This window comes from Aythya marila (genome assembly GCF_965140915.1).
Source record: "Aythya marila genome assembly, chromosome: 19".
Taxonomy (NCBI): Eukaryota; Metazoa; Chordata; class Aves; order Anseriformes; family Anatidae; genus Aythya; species Aythya marila.
In genome coordinates this window covers 3,160,222-3,183,947 of record NC_139060.1, presented here as the reverse complement: position 1 = coordinate 3,183,947, position 23,726 = coordinate 3,160,222, and positions in this window count along the sequence as shown.

Below are 23,726 nucleotides of genomic sequence, written 5' to 3'. Positions count from 1 at the left end.
TCAGCTTGGGTTTAGCACTGGGCTTTCACAGATAGGGATTTGTTGGCTTGCTACCTGCCTACATGTGTTACAAGTGGAGGAAATATGCTGTTTGATTACATGTGCCCTAGCACATAAACTGTTAGTACAGAACAAGCATTTCCATGAGAGGGTAAAAGCAAATTAGCTAGTGTACAATAGCTTTGGTGGACTCTTTCCTCCTCAAGGTTAGTGGCTCTAATTCTTCCTTTGCTCAAAATGGGTAGCATCTTACTTCCAAATTCTCTGCAGCAAACCTCCCTTTCCCCCTCTGTGTACTGCCCTTTTAGAAAGAGAAGTAACTGAGAAACCCGCTCTATCCTTGCACATGTGTGTCAATGTGATGATAAACATGATATTTCATGCAGTTACCTTTTGGAGTGTAGATTTAGCTGACCAGCTTTGGTTGATTTGTAGGTTTATCTGAAGGCTCAGGTACTGTTCAGTAGAGTAATGATATTTTCCTGTAGTTGTACAACACTGCTTAGCTATTCACCTTCCCATGGAAGTTCTAGGCAATGTCTGTTTTCACACAAAGTTAGATCTCTTTATTAGGCAAAGAATAAAAATAGTAAGGCTTGATTTAACTCTGAAACAGATCAGCTGTTTAAATGAGAAAAAGATAGAGCATTCCAAAACTCCTCCTTTTTTCTTAAAAAAAAATAAAAAATAAAAAAATAATATGTTTTCATAAGGAAATAAGGCTTATACAACTTACATATTTGTCAGTTTGTCTGTCCAGCCTGCCTGGCATGTCTCCTCTCCCGGCACTCCACACATGCCTTTAAACTTGACATATCATCAGGTTCTGATCAGATGTTTGAGGACTAAAAGTCCTGATGTTAGTAAACCTGCAAGGTATTCACGAACCTACCAGCTATGCAGAGCAAAATAACCAAATTTGTATGCCCACTAATGAAAATGCAGGAAATTCAGCCATTACAGACATGAAAATTCAGTTGTTACACACACGGTCTGTCACGGTCAGCTACCCAGTAAATACACGTTTACTGGCTGGGCAGTCAGGCTCTGCAGGCCTTAAATAGAACAGAACATGATGTCTCACACTTGATAGAAATGTTGTGGCAGAGGAGGGCAGAGGGGAAATCTCAGACGCAAAGGACACAAATCAATAGGAATTCAGTCTGTTCCACTGCTTCTGGAACATCTTGTTATGTAAACAGTGCAGTTGTGAACTGGGTTTACATATCTGGAAGAATAAGGTACAAGAGGGGCTCAAGACTGAAGTCCTGGTTCTTGTTTGAAATAGAGCTTATTCATACCAAACTGGTAGCATAAGGAGACCTTAATAAAGTTATAAATTTCATTTTCTCTCCCTCCAGGACAGGTAATTCAATGTGTGCATTAGTGCAATTGAGACTCTTCAGTTTATACAGCTATGTTTTATTCCCTTCCTGTGCAAGGAAGGAAATTTGTTTGTATAATTTCAGTTTTTCTTAGTATGTAAAAATAGGATGAGAAGAACCAAATGTTTATCTTTTTAGGATGTTAAGGAATTCACAGGCACTAGGTGACAGTAAGAGAACTACTATCATCCAATGGAGATGACCTTCATCATTGGATTTTATGAAAACCTTTTATTAATGCATTTTTGGCACATTTATCTTTGTTGCCAATAATTTAAATGGTTTACAATCAGGTGTTATGCTTGCATCTGTACTCCTCCTAAAACTACATGATTATATAGTCTTATAACATAGGCACTGACTCACCAAAAGTTTTTAGATCCTGAACTTTAAACATTCATTTGGCATCCATGAATTTGAAGTTGGATTGGAGTGATTTTTTCAAATAAGGGTAAATTCAACATGAACTTACCTGTAGTTCAAAATGATGCCGTATGGCAAAGGCATGTCCACTCATAACTTGTCTGCTTTCCAAATCTCTTTGCACCACCCTTTTGGAGGAGAGCCACTTTCCTGTCTCTAGTGTGTGAGAACCTGCTGGCTCTCTTCATTGGTCAAACGTCTGTGCTGTATAATGGGAGGTGTTTTTTGATCTCAGAAAATACTACAAGTATTTTTTTTGACTGTTGAGGGTATTGTTTTTGTGTTCTTCCCTGGACGTACCTTATGTGGTTCCAGTTTGTCAGGGTTTATATCTGAGCTCTCTGGCAAACCCCTGGTAAAGGTGCAGGTACATTGTCAAGCAAAATGTATGTCTGAAGAGTCAGAGCACCTTACAGATGTTTTTTTTTTTTTTTCCTCTGTTTTCACACACAGACTGTACTCTGTCTATCAGGCCTCTGTGGTTTTTGTCTGCTATAAAACACTTTAATTTGGTGTCTTCTATCTGAAGAATATCTGTGAAGTCCCTACCCATTCCTGCCCTAAATGTTGCTTTCCCAATGGTCCCCACACAGAAAGCTGTTTCAATTAGAGAAGCAAATCCTCTGGAATTAATTTTCCAAAGTGATTTCACCTTCTTTGTAATTTCCAATAGTAAAATGAGATTTAATGGCCTTTGAGGGGTGGGGAGAAGCAGACACCTGAAACAGGGCCTCTGCTTAGCTTCTGAGAATCAAATTCCTTTATTGGATCTAACCTTAAAGCCTTGGCCAAAGGTAATGAAGTGAAATAAAAGGATAAACAGCTTACCCTGAAACACTACTGAATTTGTTTTGCAGCTCTATTCCCTGAGAGTGAGAGCCCTACTGAATATTTAAGCTTTCCCCCTACGTGTCTTTTATTTAGAAAGTTGTTTTCACATGTGGATCCTGTTCATTTCAGTGGTGACTTTGTGGCACTGGTTGAGTGACAATTCACATCCTTGGAAGGGGGGCAATTGATGATGACTGTAGAAGAAAGTGCTAAAGTTAGTCAGGCTTTGTACGTGCACAATTACAGATCATTAGTTGTAGCTCAGTTCGTTTTCCTTGTCTAGCTTCTCCAGTATAAGATGCACAATAGGTGCAAGAAGGGCCTTCAATTCCATGCCCTTCACTCTTGGAAGGGTAAATGGTAAAGGAAATACATGTTTATTTAATTACTGTTGCTGGGATGAAATGGGAGGAGATCCACTTCTAAAGAGGCTTTGCAAAAAAGTTGTCCAAATGATTGCTCCGACCATTGAGGACCCCTGGGACTTACAGGGAGCCTGAGCCTTCTCTCAGAACAGGCTGGACGTATGCAGAGGATTAATAACTGTACAGATTGCCAGATATACCTGCTGGATGCAGCATCCCTGCATCACTGTGGAAAAAAAAAAAAAAAAAAAAAAAAAAAAAAAAAAAAAAGTAGCAAGTAGCTTGGTTCTAGAGAAGATTAAAGGAAAGCAGTTTCTCCTTTCTCTTAGAAAGTAGCTGCTAATCAACACTTTTATGGCTTTGTAGAGAAGCAATTCCCCATCTGGAGGAAAGATGTGGTGTGTGGCTTCAGGTTTTCTGTTTTAACAACAAAACTGCATACTGTGCTAGCAGATTTTTGCAGCTGCATCTCTGAGCCAACTGTTTTCAACTTGAGCTGGAGAAGGGGAAAGCTGCTGAAGAATGGTGCATTAAATCCTTACAAATTTTTCTCAAGGGCTTGCAATTAAAGATTTTTGTGTCATCACAGAGAAAGGACAGCCTGGAGATTGTATCTGGCATGGGAAACTCCAGGCAGGTCTCCTGAAATAGCAAAGGCAAATGAAAATGACAAACTAATGAGAGAAGGCCAGCTTGTTACTCAGCATGACTTCTTCCAAATCAGCTGTGCTGTATCAGACAGAGATCTGGCCTGGAACACAAGCATACTCAGACTATATAACACTAGCCCAACATACTCAGGTTATAGGAAGTCATATCCTTTCAGTGTATAAATCCAAGACCAGTCTTGTCTTGTAGGCCTTCGTCATATAAGCACTTTATAAAGAATTAAGATGTCAATCTTATTCTCTTGAAGATTAAGATCTGTGCCACAATTTCTACGTCTCCATGCAAATCACAGTAGGGCTGTAAGACCTGAAAAGAGCAAGTCTGCGGGTGTGTTTGGAGGCTGGAGAGTGTGTCCCAGACAGCAGCAGACATTTCTGTGCAGATACTCACACAATGTGAGAGAATTGCACGTCCGCATCATTTGTCTCTGCTGTGCCCTATATCAAACTGTGGCATTAGTGATTCTCTCATTCCGCATGAAGCCAGAATATGCATAAAGTCAGCATCGCTAGATTAGCAGCATCTGGCATGCAGTGTATGTGTTGTTTCAAGAAAAGCAAGACAGAAGGGCACTCTAAAGCAAACAAAAGGTTGAAACAATCTGGCTCCAGACAGCCAGAAGGAGGACTTAGGCTCAGGGTATGGAAACGCAGCCAGCACATGCTCTAACCCCAGGCTGCGTGACGTTTCACAGCAGCTATGTAAAACAAGAACTCTTTCACACTCTGGTCCCCCCACAGCCATGGGGTGTTGCACTGGGCTGAGTGTTACCTGACTTTGATATTCTCCATACAGACCCCGTATTTGTGCATGTTTACACGTTTTGACAGGAAAGGAGTCGCTCTGCTTAGTATCCCCTGGGTTTCTTTGCAGCGGTTTTAAACACTGCAGTGCAAATAACAAACTCAGCAGGTCCTACAACAATTTGGATCCCACCAGGCAGAGCTTGTATCTGTCAGTGCAGTGAGCGAGAGTGCAAATTGCTGACGTAAATTTCAGACCTACAGCCTTTTCAGCGTGCAGATATGTGGAAAGCTCCCCTTCCCTCCAAATAGGGATAGGAAAGCGATGGAGATACTGTGATAGGCCATTCAGTTAGCTCCATCCTCCTCTCCTTTTTAATCCACCTCAGCATGCTTCATAAATACTTCTCACAGTAGCTGGACATCGAGGAGCTATTCATAAATACCATTTGCTGGGATATACTAGAGCTGTGTGTTCAGTTAGTGGTATCCTGCCTTTAATATCATAGGTGAATATCTCTCTAAACTCCAGGCTTGTGGAAATTTGCTTTTATGTAGTTGATGCTTTGCACTGAATTTCATTCTGATTTGAGCCTTTCAACATAATAACCAAGAAGGGGATAGTGTGATGAATGTTCTTGGTCAAATTTTGTCTGCAGTTTTATTGCTTTTATTCTGATTTTATCTTACTACAGGCCCTGCTTTAAACTGTTACTTTATGTGCAGAGGGCCCAGAAATTAAGGCAGTTCCTGCCCTGAAAAGAAAATAAAGGGCTTAAAAGTATCACTGGATTTCTGATGAGGAAACTCAGGCACAATGAACATTAAATGATTTATCTGTATCTTGGGGCTAATCAGGGCATTTACTGCCAGACTATCTTCATGCTTCTGAGCTCTGATCATGGTTAGTACCTTTTAAATGATTTTCCTTTTGAGTTAACAAGGTAAAACAACAAAGAAACCAAAAGCAGAGCCAAAAGGTATAGAGCCTATTGTATACTGAAGATACAGCATAATTCCCTCTGAAGGACCTTTCATCTAACTCCTAGGCAACTGTATTATCGCTACAGGGAATAACAAGGAGTTACTGTTATCTGAATGACATACTAACGCAGGAAGGAAGGCTGGGAGTACATATATTCAAAAAAATGAATGCCAGATATTGGAGTGAGGCTTTCACCTCTGCAAACAAGCAACAAATGACACTTGGTTCAGTGAATTCCAGCACTGGTCTCCTCTTGGTCTTTTCCAGATCTAAGATTCACATTTCAAACTGGAATCCAATGAGCTGAAATTTTACTTATATTCAGGATCGATGAAGTTAAGTGCAGCAAGCCAATACCTTCATTAAAAGGCAATTTCTTAGAAATGGAGGGGACCTTAAAGCCTTGTTCCAGCCCCTGACATGGTCAGGGACAACTCCCCAGCCCAGGCTGCCCAAATCCCATCCAGCCTGGCCTTGGACACTGCCAGGGATGGGGCACCCACAGCTCCTCTGGGCATTTAACAGTGTCCAATATGCAGGAAAGCAAAGAAACAGCAGCTAGAAATAATGAATGGACTCTACAGGTGTTGAAATGACAGAACTCTATTCATACCTACTAGTTGTATTCAAAAAAAAAAAAAAAAAAAAACAAACAAAAAAACACAACAAAACAAAAACAAACAAACAAACAAACAAAGACACAGTACATTCTTACCAGTAATTAGAAATGTGGGACAAAATCAAGAAGGGGAAAGCCACATACTGCTGCTGCAGTGGCCCTAAGGAGTGTTTTTGCTATGACAGATGAAATTAGAGTGGAGTTAGAGCCTTCATCTCACCCCAATGTTTATTTCAGTCTGTGAATAAACTCAGGGGGCAAAAAAGAGCCCTCAGCCAAAAAGCCAAATCCAGTGCTTGGGGTGCTCTGTACCTGAACTATGTGTTTAGAGAAAGCACTGATCTATTCAATTCACACAAACATAATGGGAAAAGAGCTGTCAGACAGCTGAAACTCATAACTATTCCTAACTGGGGGAGAATTGTATGTGTGCTAGACTGGGAAAGGATGGACCAAATAGCCTACCCCGTCCCTGTGTATGAGACAGGAGAATCGATATCAGTCCTTGATAAGACACTGGCAGTTCATTGAAGTTAAGGTCTTGGAGAAGCAGTGGGAGGGTGCATAAAGCTGTGTGTGTGTGAAGCTTTCAGAGCTCAGGAGGGACTTCTCAGTGCAAACATGGGGAACCATAACCACCAGAGCTGACAAAACAGGTAGTCTGGATATCTAATGCTATAGTGAGGAAACAGGTGGCATTATGAGGGCCTAAAAGTAAACTATATATAAAACAACATCTGCAACTGATGAAAATTGGCTGAACTCTGTGCAAAGTTGAACTCTCTTGCTTTAAATTTCATGAAGATCTCTGTATTTGGCAGTGTAACAGTTTAGGCGCCCTGACACACTGAAGTGTGGATGGAACAAAGTACAGTTTCATTCAGTCAGTTGCTGTAAATATTTATGAACATAGCCATCATTGGTAGGGAATGTGTTGTTACTCAGCATTAATATTACACAATGTAAAGGGCAAACATGGCAAAGGCTCATGAGGCCAGACCTGGAGCCCATGAAATTTATATAAGGATCTGTTCCTCCCCAGATCTTGGCTATCCTTCTGAAGCTCCAGACAGGTAGGTAAAAAGCTGTGAAGAGTTAGCGATGCCTGTTTCGAGATAGGAATTATTCCTGTATTGGTATTAACCTTAATGTTTAGAAGAAGTTCTTTGGTTTGTTGAAGGCAGAAGCTTGGAATCAGGGATGTTTTTTGTTGCCTGCTGGCTCTTCTAACCCCTATGCTTCATTATTCCTTGTACTTGGGGTCCTGGTGAGTCAGCATGACACTAATGAGCCAGATTTCATGATGTGGCTGCCCAGAGGGTAGTAGCCAGCTGACTGTGTGTCTGCAAGGTCAGGGTCTGACAGTTACTGTGAACCATTAGGAAAAGAATCCTTTAACTTAACTGTTGGGACAGGCAACATTTGTTGTCGTTGTTATTATTATTTGCTGGTTTATTTCCCGTTTAGAAAGCTAAAACATTTTTTCCCAGATATGTCCATTCCAAAGAAAAACCTTCTAGCTCTGCCTTGCCCAGAAACCACTCATTCTTTTTGCAGACTGGCAAAGTGATGAAGGATTCAGTTTGTCTGAAGCATCCTCTTGGGTGCAGTGAGATCTGGCTTATGGCTATGTCACAGACTCTGTATGTGAGATTATCTGTATTATTTGGCCTTTGTTTCATTTTCTGTAACTATACAAAATGCAGTATGAGTTGCATGTAGAAAACTTTTTGGAAAAGGGAAGAACTGCACTAAAGCACCATTCATTTTTTTCAGGTTCAACTTTCAAACTTAGCCCTATCTTTTTCCAGAATGGATTCTATAATACACTAATTATTTTACTGAAGAAAGAAAGTGCTACAGTAATCAGAAGTAGATAAAGCTCAAACCAAACATCTTTCTTCACTCGCACTACTAGCCTGATGCCTTAGGGACCTGTTTCATAGGCACAGATACATCTGTCAGACTCTTCTGGCTAACACCTCCACACAACCAGATGTGTTTAGCTCTTTGGCTTGCTGTCCTCTGACTTCCAGCCTTGATCCCTGGAGTGACATTTGGGAAAGAATGACTCCCCCAGCCACCTTTTCCCCAGTCTGCTTCTAGCTTCCAGTCTGCCTTGCAGCACCTTCCTTAGCAGCATGTGATTCCTGGAAGTCTGTACTCCTTGGTTATGTTTTAAGATGATGGAGTTGGACGGATCCTGGCCTGTGGAATTCAGTGGTAAACATTCTCACGAAAGGCTTACTGTCTGTCACAATAATTTGCTAATCTGTTTATAGCTGGGATTCTTACTAAATGAAATCAGTCCCCCACACAGCCTTTTCATCCAAATATCTCCAAGAAACAGAGTTGGTGCCTTTGATGACATCATTTTGGTTGCTCCAGCTTAACTCGACAACATTGAGCAATAAGCCTCTGGGATTTTTCCTACTTTGGAGTTCACAAGGTGTAAGAACAATTAAAAGGGTTCTTACATCCCCTCTTGATGCTACAAGGGAAGCCTGAATTGAAGATTGTTCAAGATTGTCTACTGGAAAGTTGTTTGTAGTACATGTTGGCAGACAGTGTGAATTGGAGCCAAAGCCATGTTTATTGAGTACATTTTCAACTTCAGCGAGTTATGTCATTAAAGGGATAGTGTTAGGTGCTTAAAATGATTGTGCTGTTTCTGTTGTCCTGTGTTACAAGTTTGTGAAGACTCTGTAGCTAGAGAGCTTATGGATTTCATTTATTCTATGGCTTTGTGTCTCTTCCAGCTGCTGTGAAAGGAGCCTGCATTGAACTTGTTCAGACCCCACCTGTCCTTTCCATCCTCATACATTGCCAGTATATGCGTATGTAGCAAGGCGAAACCTAAATATTCTCTAAATGGGCATAGAGTACATCAGTATGCATGAACAGTTGCCTTTCCAGAGAGATCGTATAGCTTCAAGGTCAAAGATCACAGTTGTTCAAGGGCTAACCTGGAAGTCTTTATAAAGAAGCTGATGTTAAAGATCTCAGAAGAATTTTGCAACTGTCAAAATGTTTTTTTTTCTAGTATTTGCTCTAGAAAAAATGAAAAGGTTCTTTGTAAATCAATGTTACTCTGTTAATTAGATTATTCTCTTAACTGATATAGGGGTATGAGTTTTTCAAATTTGCGCACAGCTTTTAAAAATACATATTTATATGTATTAGCAGTCCACAATTCAGCCATCACGTTCCTTTCTTTTGTGTACTTGAAAGTGCTTAGTAATTTGAGGGAGAGCACTACAGCCAGTCAAAAATGATCATGGAAATTAGAAACTCCCTCTCTGTCTTGCTACAGAAATGCAAACGAAGCTGCAAAGTCAGTGCAGAGCGGTTCTGCATGCACGAGGAAGGAAGCCACACAGCACTGTAATATCCGACTCAAATCCCTGGCACAAGGGGAAATAACAGGCCAAAAGACACTCCAGAAAATACTTCATTTTCTAGGAGTTTCTGGTATTCTGCGATTGTCTTTATCTTTTATTTTCTCTTTGTATTTGAAAGAGCCAACTGCCTACATGGAGTACGTGTACTGCAGGCCAGAGGTATGGTGGTAGTTTAATCTTGGCTCAACTCTACGTGCATATGAACACCCTCTTTCTGGCAGTAGGACTGCAGTGGGGCTCAAAGAGGGCTGTGTTGAGAGGGAACCTGTTACCAAACAGTTTGGACAGAAACTTTATTTCCTACACTTTCATTGAATCATAGAATCATTAAGGTTGGAAAATACCTTCAAGATCATCTGGTCCAGCCATCACCCTACCACCAATGTCACCCACTGATTCATGCCCCTAAGCACCAGGTCCTTGAACACCCCCAGGGATGGTGACTCCACCACTTCCCCGGGCAACCCATCCCAATGTCTGACTTCTCTTCCTGAGAAGAAATGTCTCCCAGTTTCCAACCTAAACCTGCCCTGGCACAACTTGAGGCCAATCCCTCTAGTCCTATCACTGGTTACCTGTGAGACGAGGCTGACTCCCAGCTACCCACACCTTCCTTTCAGGTAGTTGCAGAGCGCAATAACATCTCCCCTGAGCCTCCTCTTCTCCAGACCAAACTCCCCCAGTTCCCTCAGCCGCTCCTCACAGGACTTGTGTCCCAGGCCCTTCACGAGCTTCATAGCCCTGCTCTGGACACACTCTAGGGCATCAGTGTCCTTGTAGTGAGGGGCCCAGAACTGAACCCAGCACTCGAGGTGTGGCCTCACCAGAGCATAGTACAGGGGGATAATCACCTCCCTGCTCCTGCTGGCTATGCTATTCCTGATACAAGCCAGGATGTTGTTGGCCTTCTTGCCCACCTGGGTACACTGCTGGCTGGTGTTCAGGAGAGCATCGATCAGCATATATATATTATAAACATATATACATTTATAAAGTTTTCATGGTTTATTTCTATCCTTTATTTATTTATTTTTTCCTCCTTAAAGTCATTTAAAATAATCTTTGAAGATGAGAGGGTTCAGTATCTATGACTCTGAACTCATACTCAGTGGACTGATTTTTTTTTTTTTTTCTTTTCTTTTTTTGCTGTGAGCACTTGGTTCAGGAAGCAAACAGTTGATATTTGGAGATAAGAGGGATCTCATGTGAGGGCATATGCAGAGCTGCCTTTAGAGTGCAGATGCAGTGACTGAGGGTAAAGCATAATTACCAAAGAAACATTGGAAATAGCTCTTGGAACAGTGGGGGGGGAGTGGGGGGGGAGTGGGGGGGGAGGGAAAAAACCCAACCCCTTTGCAACAAACCACAGTTCATCTGTGTTGAAAATATGCATGAAATAAGCTGTTGCATGCTTTTTAAAGGAGATACTCAAGAGGTTGCAGCTGTCTGTAAGAGCTGTATGTGATGCAAGGATAGTTTATGAAGCAGGATGAAACATCTTTCCAAGCTGTTTGAGGCTTCCCAAATTCAGGCTGAATATGGTGACATGTGGCTTCATGGTGCCCAGCTGGCAGAACAGAAGGTACCGAGGGCCTGCTCCTCTACCTGTCATTTCCACTGACGGTGTGAGGAATGAAAGGATTTTAAACAGCAAGCAGCGTAAACTGACCAAGGTAGGATGTTTCTCTGTGGAAAGATTTTGGCAGCAGTCTAGTGTCTGCTGCACATGCTGGAAAGGCCTGTTCTCAACATATTGGTTCTCAGTGTACCGTGTGTCCTGAGGATGAGAGAACCATGATTTGGGTTGATTTCCAGGGCCACCTTCCCTCTTTCATCCTTCTTTTATTTTATTTATTTATTATTATTATTATTTTGAGTACAGGCCTTTGCTTGTAGCAAAGAGGGTGTCTGTAACTGCTGTTCTGGCCACCGCCCATCACGGTCTGCTCAGAGAGATGGCTGGTTATGGCATAGTGTGACACCTGATTATCCAGGCCTGGAAAGTCACACAAAGAGTCAAGTGTGTTTTTAACTTAGTAGTCAGTGTCCATGATCGCAGACTTGCATGTGGTATCATTTTGTGTTCTTTTTAACCCTTTTCCTGGAGAATGGAAACTTATCTTTTCCCAATTCTTTATAATTTACCTTAGGTTGTGCTGTGATCAGAAACTTTCATTGATTAACTTTATTAACTTTTTGGAATATTAAATATGTTATAATAATTTTTATAAGCTCCCCTGTGCTGCTTACATTTAGCAAGGAGAAGAAACCATTCAGATTATGCCCAGTGAGTCCCAGAGTTCTGCGGAAGGCTTGGTGTCATGCTGTGCTCTGCCTGGTTTCCAAGCTGAATTTTTGTGGGGGCATTTGGAGAGAGCTTTGTAGAAGTGTCCGGACTGCTGACATTTTCTCCAAGTAGACCTATTAATCTGTGAAGGAATTTGAGATTTGCAGTCCCTGAGTCGTGAGGCTCCCCGAGCCACACTTTCAGTGATCGCATTATTCATGTTCTCAGGAAAAAAAATATTCCATTGGCATAGTATGTCTCGGCTTGTGTTTCCTGATACTATATAGGAGGCTGCACCTATGCATTTCTGATGATGTCAAATTCAACCACATTTAGAAGCTGTCTTCCTGCAGTGGAATATAATCTATTGACACAGTTGGCTTTTTACAGTACGGTGAAACATTAACTGCTTCCTCTCCTCCATCCTAGAACACCGAACTCTTGACCTGTCATTTAGGAGGCAAGTTCACTTATACCAACCAAGATTTGGAGTAATGTCATTTGTTTCTAGGAAGCTATTTTGGATTTACAGCTCTTTAGGATCAGAACTTGCTCTTGAATGCTCTCCTTCCTCTCACTCTCTTCCTTCCTTAAGTTAAAACACCCTGAGGTTTTTGTAGGCTCTCACATTTGTATCCCGTATTAAATCCACGGTAGGCATTGTAACAATAGGTCAGGCATTCCCATGCTATTGTGGTGAATATGTCAGCTCTCTCTGAAGTAGATTTGCCTTTCATCAGATTCTCTAATGTGATAAGCAAAAAAAGAAAAAAAAAGAAAAAAAAAAAAAAAAGAAGAAAAAAAAAAGGTAAGCTACATGAACAACTCCATCAAACTTCGTAGGAAAATGAGAACTATCAGGTTGAAACAGCAGTCCAGGCAGTCTGGTAACTTCTCTCTGAAACGGCTAATTATGGAACGAACACCGCACTTACAGTGCTCTTCTGAAAGAAGTGCCAACTCTCAGATAGTCCAGAATCCATTCATACTTGAAAGAACATCGTATTAATGTCTAGTTGTTTTTGAAACGCTGCTTTTAGAAGACAAGTATCCTCGTCAGAGCACATCTCATACCTTCTCTCTTAAGTGCATACATCACACTTAAGCAGAATGTATGTATAAGGGCTAGAAACAAAAAGGGAAAGGGAAGAGCACATCTTTGTGCAAAATAAGTATCTGGTTTGAACCACCACCTTGCTGTGCCACAGGCCAGGGCAGGTCTGTGCTGGTGATGCGGGGAGAGAGCACAGTGCGGTGCAGCTCCTGCTGCATACCAGACTCTGAAGTGGGCACAGCCTGGGGGGCTGGATTTGGCCCTAGGAAATGCTGTGCACGGGGCCTCTCAGGACTTTACAAACAAATCCTATAACCATCTGAGTCTTTCATGCACAAGGCTGATTTTTTTAAATGCAAAAGAAAAATCTTAAATCCCTAATCCACTTTTAGAAAAGAAAACCTGAAAAGTGTCTGTGGTCTGTTGTTCCCTTCAATGTAGCTCTTACAAGAACTGTATCCTTTGCCATCAGCTTCTGGAAAGAACACGGGCTAAGTGAGAAAACTAAGAACATTTTGTATGTTCTTTGCCCTTTTTACTGGGCTGCTTGCTTTGTCTGCCAGTAGAGGTAAAAAAATAAATGTATTTTCCTATTTTGCTGAGGGTTAATTTATTCATCTTTACCACAGTATTGGAACAGGCACTGGTGCCAGGGGTCACTTCCAAGATTGTCTTAAAAACTTCCTCAAGTGTCAATTAGTCTAGAGATGTAAATTGCTTTCTATTTTCTTTGGCCTTTTTTTTCCCCTGAATCCAGGACCTCCTGAATCTCTGAAACTTTCTCTGATGTCTGAAGCAGTCACTGAAAGGGGTAAAATCTGTTGTACTCTCCTTCCTGAATTGCAACGGATCTTTAAATATATGCAGTTCGTAACAGAGGCCTCACAGAACACAAAGGGAGGGCATTTCTCCCTACTGTTCTTGCTGTTGTTGTCAGGTTGCCTGATGACTTGATATACCCTAGTAGATCTCATGAGCTTCTTAATTAACGTTTCTGAGTACTGTAGGATTGTGACACCTCCACTCAATTGCATGTAAGCTTACTTATAGCAGCCGATGCTCTTGACAGGTTACAAATAAAGTTAGGATGTGGTGCTTAGGGACATGGTTTAGTGGGTGACATTGGTAGTAGGGGGCTGGTTGAACCAGATGATCTTGAAGGTCTTTTCCAACCTTTATGATTATATGAAATGCCTATCAAGCCACCAAGATGTGAGTATTGAAATGAGTCATGTTGCATTCCCATTGGTAGCACAGGAGAGCCAATGCAGCAAGACCACTTCTGCCTTGCAGCCCTGTCTTGAGTGCCTGAGATTTGGGAGCATGGATGGAGGGGTGGCACAAACAGAAGATGCTTTCTGGCTCTATGAAGCCTTTCCTAAAGGCAGAGCAGTCTGTTTTGGCAGGGCCTCTGTCATTTCATGGCAGTCTCTCAGTGGGGCTGAGCATCCTCTGCCTGAAGAGGGCAGTTTATTTTTCTTGTGGCTGCTCACAAAGCGCTGAGATGTCCCAGCTCATTTTTTTTTTTTTTTAACAGCTACTTCATGGGATACTGAATGCAAAGGAAGTTATTTGGTGACTTGTTTCAGCAGACAAGATTGTTGTTATTGGCAGATGCTTTCCCTCTGCCTTGCCTTGGGATGGGCAGGGGGGGGATCACCCGTGGCTAATTAGAAACAGGTATTCGTCTGCAGGTAATGCTGCCAGACAGAAGCCCTTCCGTGTCTCGCAGAGTCCACGCAATCTGCAACGTCTGAACAAGCCCCATGGGGAAAGGGATGAATTTTTCACACCTGTTTCTCCAAATTTAATAATACAAAAATCCATGCAAGCTCAAGGAAGGCAACATTCCAGTAACATTTTGCTTTTACTGACCAAAATTTCCCGTAAGATGGGCCTCTGGCTATAGAATGGAAAATATGTCCTCACTCACTTCCCCCTCAGTGCTGGGCGGACATATGGAGTCTGGTTGCTTTTTTTATTCTTGCCAGGGCTGCTGCAGTAGCTCTGTGCTTGTTAGTCCCGGGTGCCATGAAGTCAGAGCCACGAGTCTCCCCTTTGCAGTAGACGGTGGGGGTTGGTAGTTTGTTCCAGGGACGTTCCTAAACCCTGTGTCACTTCATTACACAGCAAATTGGGAACAGACGCTGGTAACGTAGACAGAAGGAAGAAAAAAAGAAAAAGGGGAGTCATGATACTATCAGAGAAATATGTGTAAAGTCCGTAAGTGCTTCTGCGCTCTGGCCAAATGCCAAGTTGAAATCCAAGACGCTTGATGTGTTGGATTCTAAATTTCCCACAATAGTTTTTTTTTTTTTTTTAATCATTTAACAACAGGTAGTGAGACACAAAACTTTTCTGTGTGGCAGTTAATGTGTTGAGGTGTAGGAAAACTACAGCAGGAGGACGTGGGCAGAATTCAGCTATAATGGACTGGAATTCATGACATATGGAGTATCTTGTTGGCTTTACCAAATGGAATCACTTCCTAACTGTAATGAGCAATCTTGGACATGATCGTTTTGGGATACCAAAGCACTGGCTGTTACATGAGTACTTGTAATCCTCATTGCATAATGGTGTCTGTAAAAAGCTTTTAAAGGGAAATAAAATATTTGGAATTTGATAGCTGCATAGGTTCTGCATCCTCTCTCTGTTCTCCAGGCATCAATTTTAGAAATCAGCCTTGTGGGAGGCACTGCCTTTGCCAGAATAAATGTGATTTAAACCAGTAACAGTAGGAAAAAGCTCTCATAATACAAATGTTTGCCCTTAAACTTATTTTAGATGAGAGAAGACTAACTGCACTCTAGCAAAATCAGGCCTGTTCTGGAGACAACAGATAAAAACAGAGATCTACAGCAGGAACTCTTCTTGGTTAGATATTCATCCTAGTTGTGTGCATCTGTGCATTCCTTGTTATAGACAGCATCTGCCAATTGTAAGGTGTAACCAAAGAACTGAATTTACCCTGCACACAGCAACAAGACTTCACTGTTCAGTCTTGATTGTTTTGAAACATAGGTATTATTAAATTATTGATATTGTTAGTGCAGTAAAAGAAACATCCATTCTTTTGTGAATTAAACTTATGTATTCAATTAACTTCAATTTGGTAAATGAAGTTTTGGAGGAATATTTGCACAATACTGTCATACAACTTTCACTCCAAAAGCATGGGGATGAAAGAACTGTATACAGAATAAAAGCAGCACACATGATTCCTATTGTTGTGCTGTCACATAAATGGGTCACAAGCAACTTTATTTCAACATGGAACGATGTGAATTATTCTGTTGTAGAAGGTTTGCCTGGTTTGTTAGCTCTGAAAGGGTGATAATCTTAAATCTGAGCTAAGAAAGGCCATAATGAGGAAGAGAGAAAGTTTAAATTGAATTTGTTTTTCTATTGACATTAATAGAGCCTCAAGCTGAGAGAGAACAGGGTGCCCCTGACTTTTCAAGCATGAAGGAAAGGCACTTGATATAAGGAGCAGTAAGTTATGACCTTTCTTACTCTAGCATATATATTCTGCTTATTGCTGTGTTTTGTAAAGGGCTCCAGTCTCAGCCTATGGGAGACCTCACTGCCCTGTTAAAGATGTGAAAAAGTGGGAAACAAGACAGGACTGATGTTCAGGGCTCAATTACAGACTTGTAATTTTTGTTGTTCAATTCAGGACGTCAATGTTTCTGACAAATTCACTCTTTCATTTTTGGTTCAAATTATTGCTGAGCCTGGATTTCTAAAGATATAGAAGCTACGTAAGAGCTGAGCTAACGCATTTGAAGAAGTCTGGGATTACAGCTGTCTTTAATGAAACCTGAGTTAGCTATAGAAAACGTAAGTAAGCTAAATCCCATCTGCTATGAGGTTTCCCTTTGGTCCCAGAAGAAGCTCAGTGCAGGATATGAGGAGAGGTGTATGGGCTCCTTCCGGAAATGCTGGGAGAAAGGCAAGGAAAAAAGGCCTCCCTCTGCTCCTTTGGTCTGCTTTTATGATGTGACCTCACTGCTAACAACCTCACGTAATGACTCACTGCAGAGCAGTGAGCGATACCTGAAGGGAGAGCAGAAGGAGCTTGTCTTCCCCCTCAACACTACACAGTTGGGATCTGGCATCGTTCCCTTTTCCCATCTCTTCACTGTGTCCATGGAAAGGGAAATGTGTCCCATGTCGGGGAAAATGGGCAGTGCCAGGGTGGTAGGACCGTGCTCCTGCCTCTTCGTGGCTGGGTGCAAGCTAGAGAAGAACATCTAGATCAGGCAGGACATTCTTGAGGGCTCCTATGAGTGACTTGGGCTTAATTGTGCAGCTGGTCCTTGCTGGTCTTTGACAGCTCGGGTATGATATCCCAGCTGGCCAGGGGCTATTCTGAGAACAAACAACAGAGGAAAGGGAGATGCTAATTAGTTAGCACTTTTCACTAAAATTGGCAAGATGGGAGCAAGGGATGCAAATGCAGATTCTCCCAAGTCTGCCTTTCCTTGACCCTGTTTTTTGTGACGTTATCAAAAAGCGAGGCAATAATTAGGCAAACATAGCTGCAAAAACTACTTTTTTAGTACTTGAGGAAGACTGAATTATATTTCAAGGGTATGTGTCTGTCTTACCTACCAGACTGCTTTCCCTCTGCCCTAGGATATTGCCCTTGAACCTGTAGTTTGACATCCAGAGTTGATTCTTCCTTGAAAGCGAGCCCAGCAGTTCCAACCTGCACACTAAAAGACTTGGCTGCTCTGTGCAAAAGCCGTGCAGGTCAAATAGCTCTGTTGTCTGGCTGAGTCTCGACTATTTCAGTGAACCTTTCACCTCTTCAGCTGCCTGCAGAGGCCGGGTTACAAAGCAAATGATTGGTTCTCCATCGGTCAGATTCTTGACTTTCTGTAATGACTTTATCTGCTGCTCATCCCCAGAAGTGGGACAGAGGATCTAAATATTCTTGGTTGCTAATTTGTGACCATGATTTATTATTTTCAAACAATTTTAGGGTATCCTTTGAAGCCTAGAGGCATAAATGCCTAGGACTAGCACAAAGAGGGATGGCTTGGGACATTTCCTGTTCCAGCCACAGTTTTTCCTTTCCCTTTCCCTTTCCCTTTCCCTTTCCCTTTCCCTTTCCCTTTCCCTTTCCCTTTCCCTTTCCCTTTCCCTTTCCCTTTCCCTTTCCCTTTCCCTTTCCCTTTCCCTTTCCCTTTCCCTTTCCCTTTCCCTTTCCCTTTCCCTTTCCCTTTCCCTTTCCCTTTCCCGGACTAAGGGAATTAAGGATTCCTTTCACTTTCCCTTAAAGGATTAAGGGAATTAAAGATTCCCTTTCCCTTAAAGCATTGAATCAGCTGTGATGACCAGCTTTCTACTTTAAAGTTTGGATCCAAGTCCTTACAAAGTTTATTTCTCTTTCATTATTTATTTATTTATTTTTGCTTACATTCATATGGTTTACCTGTTAAATAGTTAACCAGGCAAGGTACAGCTCTGAGACTGACAGCATTCCCTGAAGCATGAGTGACTAGAATGAGTTGTAATTTTCCTTTTTCAGTTAGGAAAGATTTTTTTGCTCCTGTTTTCCTCAGAAAAGAGGCCTTCCTCCTACAGCAACAATTACGACAAGGCTGTTTTATTGTTGTTGTTGTTGTTTTTGTTTTGATCTTTTTCAGTATGAATAGCTGAAAACATTAAATTTGCCACACAGGCTTCTGGCTGGGTATTGGAGAATCCCACTCCTAGTCTTTGATCTTGTTCTCATGTTGGTGATGTTCAATTTTAGTATAGCTTCTCTCTCAAAAAGTGCTATGCTCATTGCCAAACTTGTTTTACTAAACTGTATTGGATTATGTATAGCTCACTGTGCCCTAGGGAAAATCTATATGACCTTTAAATTCCCATCTCATTTTTTAATGTGCAAATGCTTTGACATTTTTTAATGAAACATGCAGTTGGGATTAGATATTTGTCTTGAAGTCATGAAACTAACGATGCATTTAGCTACTAAAGTCACTTTTTGTTAAACCTTTATTTTCCTTTTTTTTTTTTTTTTAAATAAAAAAGTAGTAGATTTTTACATTTACTAGCAGCAAACTGAAATGTCTGTGGGACAGGTACACATTCCTGCAAGGAGTTGCCTCTTGCTTGTACTAGGTGAGCATTTCTAGTTGGTGTGTTTCTTAGTGACTGAATATGTTCCCTGTGAATCACATCTCACTCAGGGAAGTGTTTCTTTCAGGCACCACTTACTGCAGAGCCCTTCAAGGCCACCACTTAGTCCAGGAGGGCATCACGGGCTCCAGAACATCGACTTTTTTTTGCAGTGGTGTGGAGGTGGTGTGGTTGGGTGTAATTGTGGCATAACAAAGGCAGTTCTGATGAGCCCCATCAAGGTCCTACTCGAAATCAAGACAGGTTCTTGTTAAACAAACCCTACTAGATATACCAAGATACAGACCAAAGGAACATTGCTTCCACTCTCTGTGGAGAGCTACATTTTTCAGCTACCACACTCATTCAGTATCCTCATCTCTACCTAAGTGCTCACAGTCCCTGGGACCGTTCCTGGGGGTAATGTGAGCTACCTTCCTCCCAGGCCAAGTCCTTGTGATGACTGTTGGCTGAAATTGTATCCCATTTTCTAACAAAAGGGTACTTAAGTGTTCTCACATCTGTTTGTGCTGTGTATGTGTCAATTCTTCAGGCGTTATTAGTATTAGGAATCTGATCACTTTAGGACTGATAGCAGCTGTCATTACATTTGAAAATCCTTCATATGGAATGAGTAAGCACTACAGACTTTATTTTGTTGTTGTTGCTACTTAAGTGTGGGAGGAACTGTTCCTGCAAGTCACTTAAGGGTGTGTTTGACTTCATTAGCTGTAATTTTGACATCAATAAGCTCGAATACACGATTATAGTGAAGTGTACTTATTTTTTTAGTGATGGATAGAAGAATGTGCTTAAATGTTTTTATGAACACAAGCACTTAGAAGATACAATTTGGCATGGCATGATATAAAACCTTTACTGGCAAGCAGATCAAATACTTTCCCTCTGTCATCTGTGGCGTAACCACTTACGAGTAATGTTAACATGTTGATAAAATCTTTATGCCATCCCATATAACCTTCATTTTCTCCCTCAGACCTCTACAATTTTGGCATATTCCTTCTTGTCTCTCTTCCTACCTTGATACATAGCAAAAAACATATTTTGTTTTATAAACTCCTAATAAAGTCTACTGTAAATACAATAAATGACAGATATTTGTGAAGATTAGAATCTACTCTGTGTCACAGAGGCTGACACCATCAGTTGGGATGGAAAATACTTATGCACTGGTTGTTCTCAATGTACTTGTTATTTCTTGCAGTGAAGCTTTGACTTTTTTTTTTTTTTTTGAGTGAATTTTGCATAGCGCTATCTAGATTTTATTTGTAAATGTTTTGGATACCACTAACAACAAACTGTTGTTTAGCATATATTATCAGTGTATTTCTGCCTACCTTGCAAAGAACATATATTTTATATATTAGGGAAAGGGATGACAGACATGATTAGATCATCTTTCAGAGCACAGCAGACCTTGTATTAGTCATCTGGCTCCACTCTTGTGTATCCTTTAACAGGCACAGTTTCTTTTCACTGATGTGATAAGAGAGTTTGAAATAATTTTATTAAACACCAACATTTTCTCAATTACCTTTTATTTGTGATTCAGCTTGTGTTCTTTCCAGGTCATACAAATACTGCCAAGACATAATCAGCTCTTTAAAAAAAAATGTTTAAAGAAAGGCTAAATGGGTATCAGTTGCTACTGGCTTCCTGTATACAAGCAGTGCACAAACCCAGTGGGTCTGCTCTCAGACAGCTGCATCCTATTTCTTCACTTAGGGAATGAATGCTACCCTTGGGAAACATCCTGACAATAATAATATTAAATCCAAATAATAGAGGAAATTTCATTATCTTCTTTGGAAATCATCTCTCAAAAAATCCAAAATTTTCATTTTTATTTTTTTTTTAATTTAGTGACTGACATGATATTTACTATTTTATTGGTTTTACTGGACATTATGGGGCCAAACGTTACTGTATTCTGTATTTAAACATCCAGTTGATTCCACTGAAACTCTCAGTACTGCTGATCTAAGCATTAGTTGCAAACTTGCACCTTCAGATTTGTGTTCATCTGCTTCTGTCAGATGTTCCCTGGGTTAGGAATAAGCTACTGTATTTTCTCATAATAAAACAGTGGCCACCTTTTTCCAGTTTTCAACGTGGGTTGTAATTACCATAATCAATCTAGCCTCAGAGCAATGTCATCTTCAACATGGTTGAACATGGTCATGCCAGTGTTCATAACATTGGGAAAGGATGGGCTGTGAATGACTATATGAAATAGTGTTCTCACCTAAATATAAGCACTGGACAAATAGCCAGAAGTTTGTAATGCTTTTGAAAGCCCATAATCTATTTGGGAGTAATTGCATGAATGGGAAAATATTAGTATGGGGGCAACATGAATTGCTGCAAATAGCAGATATTTAAAGCAGTGTTTTAGATATCTAGATTCCTTTAAACTGTCTCATATATTAGCACAGTGATTCTAAACAGTAAGTGCACTTGTAGAAATCAAAGTCTGTTTGCAAATGATTGTCAAGTAAGAAGCAGTGAATGTACTGGGATCATGGTTTGTTGCAAATTAATGGGAAATCAACTGAAAAGCAGCAGGTAAGATGGTAGCCCAGGAGCCAAAGGTACAGTGAGGTTGCCAGAATGCCACTCAGTGTGAACTAGAATGACCTGTATTTGGCTACGGTCACAAAGGAATCATGGCAGTGCTGATGTTGAGACAAAAGCAGTGTGGACTTTATTCTGTACCAGTGAAACCTAGTGAATATTGGCTTGAGGGACAGAAAATACAAGGGAAGTCTATTCAGTGAAAAAGGATCAAAATGTCTCTGGAAATTACTTGTACTATAAGAATTGGTGCATAGAAAGGAGCCTAGAAAGTTTTTTTTTATTTTTTTAAGGTGATATCACCTTAAGGATAGATCCTGTAATATTATAATCTGTCTCTAAAACTTGTTTTATTTTTTCTATCTTAGCATTAAATACGATAAACTGTGTTGAGTGGGATTTGCTGCACCATGACCCAATTGGTTTCTGTTTCTCAGGCTGCCAGTTCTGAATCAGCCCTGGCCGTCTCCACCGAGCTCTTGGATGCTGCTTTTGAGCTCTGTCCTACTCCAACATCAGGTTGCTGTGAGAAATGTACTTCCTTCCAGCCACAGGCACTGAACACTTCTCCTGGCTCCTAAAATTGCTCGAACCAAGAACCTATTTCCCTGCCCCAAGGCACGATGATCTGGCCTTTTATTTCATAACTTTTATTCCAGTGGCTCAGTGCGTTCCCATCTGCATGCTATTGAACTCGGCTGCACCATGTGCGTGGCAATACACATCTCAGGCTGTGCTAACAGGATGTTAATTCCTGCTGTGCTCACTTCTTTGCCTTCAGGGCAGCTTTCACACTGTCAGATATGCTGCTACAAAGTAAATTACTCCTGGGATGGAGTAAACCAATCCAGGTATTAAAGTTGAACCAAGTCTAATTACTTGGGTTGCAACAATTTTGTCCCAAGGTGAGGATGAGTATATAGTGTGAAATTCACTGTTTTTCTCTCATACTTCCATGCTGTCCTAGATTTCATGCTGTCATCTAACTATTCCTAGATTTGTCTGTTCTGATTGTCCTTACGTGATTGAATTTCATCTGCAGTATGAGCTTGTGTGTAACAACACAGCAACAAACCCAGCTGTTTGTACAAATATTAATGTTCAATTACTTACTCCCTTCTCAATTCATTAAAAAAAAAAAAATTAAAAAATCAATTGCTATCGACAGTTATCTAATGAAAGAGAATACCACAGGGCACATCATTCTGCTTTAGTCCCATGCATTAAAGATCGCAACCTAAAGCTATCTTTCTGATTAAAATATGTTTCCCTCTTTCATGCTACCATTTGCTCCTGACTCAGTGTGTCGCTCAGTATTTGCCACAGAGTGTGGTTTAGGATGGGTGAGCCGGAAAAGATAAACCAAGAACAGGCCTGAACTCTTACCTGAAACTCATAAGGCATATTGTTTGAAGTCAGGTAACTGGGTGGGGAATGATAGGAGAAAAAAATAGTTTAAATTTTAATTCAATAGCTCTTGGCAAAAAAGCTGTTATTAGCAAACACTGCAAAAACAAACCCTGCATAATGCTTCCCGTAGTTTACTCACAAGCTTCCTGTCTTGTTTCAACTTGTGGATGTGGACAGAGGAATAATGTGTTTTTTTTCACATCTATGTGAAAGGACTACTGAAGTAACAGACAGCAAGTGGCTTAGTGTATGGGGAACCATCTTTTTCTCAGTCTCCATCAGATTTTATTGGAAAATCTGTGTTATATCTCCAGATTTTGTCCTTGAGTGCAAATTTTAACTGAATTTCATAGAACTGTGTAATGGGGGGAGAGCTAATGTAGGCCCGCACCAGGATCATTTGGACAATATTCTGAGAACTGCATGCAAAAAGTGAAGATTTATCGGGGTGTACAGTAACCCCATTGCCTTTGGGATCAAGGAAGATGACCAGAACAAGTTTTACCTTTAAGAATCAGCAGAGAGGATCCAATGCCTTTACTGGGGAGTTGTCAATGGCTCTGAGTCTGTCTGATAGGCTCTCCTCTCTGCTCTTAGGGCATGACTGCTCTCAAACACAGCATGTCAAAAAATTAAAGCAGAAATTGAAAATAGTAGTGCTGTGCCTGTGAAACAGCAGAGGAAAAAATCCTAAAAGTGATGTGAGTCCATGGAGCCAGAGAAAGGGCAGCTGGGAGAAGGTGCACTCAGAAAAGGAAAATGATCAGAAGGGCCTGGGCAAGTAATTTTAGTTCTTGTGAGCATCCTTGTTCCTGAGTAGGATC